The sequence below is a fragment of the Acyrthosiphon pisum genome, chromosome A1 (assembly GCF_005508785.2).
Source record: "Acyrthosiphon pisum isolate AL4f chromosome A1, pea_aphid_22Mar2018_4r6ur, whole genome shotgun sequence".
Taxonomy (NCBI): domain Eukaryota; kingdom Metazoa; phylum Arthropoda; class Insecta; order Hemiptera; family Aphididae; genus Acyrthosiphon; species Acyrthosiphon pisum.
In genome coordinates this window covers 20,613,068-20,618,176 of record NC_042494.1, presented here as the reverse complement: position 1 = coordinate 20,618,176, position 5,109 = coordinate 20,613,068, and positions in this window count along the sequence as shown.

Below are 5,109 nucleotides of genomic sequence, written 5' to 3'. Positions count from 1 at the left end.
AGCTTTGTAGACACCAGATCCACGAGTACGTCATCCCATTACGTGGTAGGGTGTCCCAATGCTTGTAACGATCTCATATGTTTGTTGGTGCAATCAATTAGGTTTTTTAATGCAATTGCAGACTCCTGCTGAGCAGTTGGTTGTGAGAACAAATGATGCATGTGTATTTGAAATACCAAATACTTTTTGTCATATCCACTTATTACAGACTTCCAAGCTTCTATGTAATTAGTTGCATCTGACGACAGTGATGATATATTGATATGACTGTCGCAGCTTGTCCTACTAAACTTTTTTAAAATAATACATTTTTTCGTTATTGTTTATGTATTTGTTTTTATGTACGATTGTTTCAAATTGATCATTGAATAAATACCAGTCTTCTAAACTTCCTCCAAATTGTGGTAAGTTGATTGGTGGTAACCGAATGTTCTGTTGAATGTTCTGTTGAATGGTTTGTTTATTGTCATCGACCGTTAGATTAGACAATGATTCCAAAAAATCGGCCTTCAATGTAACGTATATGTTGGACACTTCAATTAGCTCATCTACGTGCTCTTGTTATTGACCATCTTCATCTAGAGCCACAATTCTTCATGTATACCCATGTATGATGTAAACACATCTTCGAGCCGAGCTAATTGTGTTTTTATGGTAAATTAATTTCATGTTTCGATCAGATCTTTAGTATGTGCACTACATTTCTTTTAGATTAACTTCCTCTTGTTGAGGAGCTGTTTTTTTTTCCATATTACGCGGCGCCCTATGACGATTTCACAGCGGATATGGACGAAACGCGCTATGACGATTACACTGCGAATACGGGCACGACGCACAACGTAACGAGACGCACTATATTGATGAATGTATGATACTGTGGTGCGAGCCCATTAGGACCGAAAATGTTTTGCAATTATGTAAAAAAGAAAAACGCATAATGTTTGTGTAAGAAAATTGCTTTTGCTCTACTCAACATCAGCGATCCATATAATGTAATAGTAGATGACAACTGCAGTAGCGTAGTGAATCATGTTTTTCAGAAGTATTTGCTTCTGGTTTCTGGGGCGAAGGTGGTTGGTCATAATCTCATAAAGCCCACATACACGGTCAGTCTTTGAACTTTATTTTGGGTGCTACCCCACCCCCCCCCCCCCTATATGAGCATACGAGTAACGTATACATTAGTTTGAGTAGGGTGGGATAGGTCATAAATAATTTATTCCATGTGATTTAAAGTTCGCTACGCCACTGGATGACAAGCGAAAACATACTTGTACAAAATTAAAAACATGAACATAACCAAAAACACAACAGGTACAACAAATTACATATTAGAGCCTATTATTACAGTGTAACCGCGTAACGACCTAACAACATGAGTGATAAAGTTATAAAAATGATATAACCACAGACACATGTATTAAACAAGACTAACTTAAAGTAACAAATAACATAATATTAACAATTATATTTTAATTTATAATATTATGATATATATAGCTGATGAAGCTGACGTCTGCGGACAGTAGGTATACGAAACAGACTCGTAGATATGATGTGATCATGAGTATTTCACTCACTGAACTAAATACATGTATTTAGTTCAGTGATTTCACTGGATATACAAAACTACATTGTATTAAATGCATAAAATATAAAATATAGGTATTAATTATATATTATATAGAATTATTTGTTCCAAAACGTTATACGCAGAAATACGCTATTATTTTTATAACATTAATACTTACTATTATTTATTATTATATAAAACATAACCATGTACTCACCTACATTAAATTAATTAATGGAAAATGTAAGTAACACGATATCATCCTACAATTAATTATGGAATAAGTACTGACTATCAAAATACCTATTGTATTTTTTATTTTATGGGGAGGGGGGATTAATGTAAATTTATAATCACAATTTAATATTTTTTTTTTTAAATAAATATTTGTAACTACAATACAGCCGAGGGGAAGGAGCGATCGAATCTATCTCACCCTAAACCACGTGCTGGTGACTCGTGATCAATAGAAGTTATTGTGTATAGGTTTATTGAAATTAGTTATTCTTTACCCTTTAAAAGAGGGAATATTATTTTGTATGGATTACTCAGAGAGTGAATTGTTTTTATAAAAATATTGGTAATTTGCTTAAAGTAAAGACGTAATTTGACGTCTTAGATTTTTGTGTTCAATTTTTTTTACTATCTAGCTAATAGATAGCAGCACATTCCTTATTATTTTGTACATATTGAGTATACCAACATAAATTTCTTAAAACATCGTTAAAGACGGAAATAACGGAAATCTGAAAGACGTAAATAGATGTCTTTACTTTACGGGGCATTATAATAAAAAACATCAATTGACGTCTTTACCCGTCAAAGGGTAAATTGTACAATTTGTGACCTTTCAACTACCCACCTTTCTGGTTTTATCTGTACGATTTCCATGCTAACAATATAAACTCTAATATTTTAGGTGACTTATGTCATATGAAATATATTTTAATCACCAAGACATACAGGTATTGGTACTGTGGTGTTTGTATTTGTATTATCATGGTGACTGTTGAGTGAATGTTTCTTGAAGTACTCAAATAGGTTCTTTGAAGTCCAACTTCAACATGAATATGATATTTGATGGTAAAGAAAAAAGTCAAAAACAAGGTCACATAGATCATATATATTTTTAAAGCTAACCAACAAATTGATTTATCAGATTATCGTAGGACGTAGATTACGACACTTAGATACCTATCTGGATCACACATTGGCATATTACACGAATGCAGATACAAATTTCAATAATGTTTTTTACAATAAACGAAAATATTAAACATTATGAAATTAATTTGTGAAATATAATACATTAAAATACGTATAGGCTATAATATAATAGGTATCTAAGAATGATTCTGATAATTATTCTTATGTCTATTTCTTACGATATTCCATTCTGAGGTATTCGATTTTTTGGTATAAATAATTTATTATTTTATGAAAAATACTGTTGTCACGTTCTTTCATCCGAAACGATATCACCAATAATAGGTAAATACAATAAATACCTAAAACCGATTGGAAATAATGTATTATGCAACGATAATGGTAACAATATTTTGAGTAACATTCTATACTTACAAGTATACATCAATGTATAAGCATAATGATTAGTAAATACATCGACACTCAACATATACAGCAAATGTAATGCATGAAGGACCAACCACATGTCGATACTCAGAATATTTTTCTGAAAAATAATAAAATTAATAAAAATCGTTTTTGTCACTGCTGATAAGTGATAAAACAAAAGTTTGTATATAGTTTGTATATAGCCATATAGGTATACAGTATACTATAATATGAATATTGGCCACTCTGCAGGGCACAGAGTGTAACCGGAAGACATGCCAAATGGAATAACTCTGGTTCTAATAAATATTTTTTTTTATTTTATTATTTAAGTATATATAATTTATTGACTCCTGTGCCACACACACTATATAAAAAAATGTATTTGTATTTTTTTTTGAAAAATTAAAAATATCCAATTTGCAAATCTGGTTTTTAGAAGAATTTCGTTTGTAAAAATATCTATTAAAATCATGTTCCTAATTTATTTTTATGATTTTATAAAATGTCTTGCTTAATTGTTTGAAACAAGACTCTTTATTTTGAATAGTATAAATTTATTAAAAAAAAATATTTAGATTTCAACAATTCAACATGTACAAAATGCTCTTAAAATATTTAAAAAAAAATTTTATACTTTTTGAATTTAATACGTTTTGTACGACTGGATCAACATTACTTAACAAAAATAGTGAGATAAAAAATATACCAATATATTTTTTATGGTGAAATAAAACTCGTTGATTGGAATTGTTTAATTATAGGGACATAATTAATCCAATAAGAGTTTTCTTAATGAAAACCTGCTGCTACAATGGCACAATAGGTATACCTAATTATAATGATATACAGATATACTAATGTAGTAATGTATCTATACTAAAATAATTTAGATGAATATTATTATTTATTATGACGTTTACAGAATAAATATCTTATACCTATTGTCTACGACTATAATATATTATTTTATTTAAAATTATTTTAGGCACTCAGATTATACATTTGTACATGACACACGTGTATAAAATATTTACTAACCTTAAATGTTGCTTTTAGCAGATAAAAGTTGACAATTAGAAACAAATCAGGAATTAATGAATGACATAAATCACAGTAACTAATTGATCCATCTACATGTAATATAATGTGAACCAGCTTCATCTTGAGGCAGTGCGAAATGAAATCTATAAGTATGCAAATGTGGACAAGTTAATGAAAATATAACTTGAGTTAGGTAACTTTAGTTAAGTTAGTTTAACCTTATGTAGCTCTGTAAGTTTATAGTTAAGAATCAATTTTTATTATACATTTTTATTCTAAAATTTAGATTTTTTCTTTTGTGGCATCGATGACGCTGCCGGAACTGGTTAAACATTACATCGATATCACCACCATCGTTTATTAATTTGTTTTCAATTATTAAATATTACAAAAATTACAATTACATACCCACATATAAATTATAAACACCTAAACTTTAGTCTAAATATTTTAAGTTAATATGGAGAAAAATATTAACCTAACTCAGTTAAAAATAAATAAATATTTTTTTTAATTAGGTACCACCTAGCTAGATCACAATTTAATAGAATGATTATTAATTTAAGTCTTAAGATATAATATACGTAATAGTACACATATTCAATTTAAGACTTCTTTTGGTCATTTTAAATTATTATAAAAGAATTTAAATTAAAATATAGCGCTAAGAGTGCCTCTAGGCTTATTAGATCATAGATAACAATACTTCGTAAACATGGAGGGAAATAGGTAACATATATAGAGGCTTTCAGCGCACTATTTGTTTTCTCTCTCTGGCTCACACGCAATATAGACAAAATGCATTTACGCAAAATCATTTTTTCTATGTGTTTAAGTAATCTTAGAGTAAAGTCAACCATGACAAAAAAGATAGAGAATAATACTTTTGAGGGAATGACATATCGATTTGTCTAATT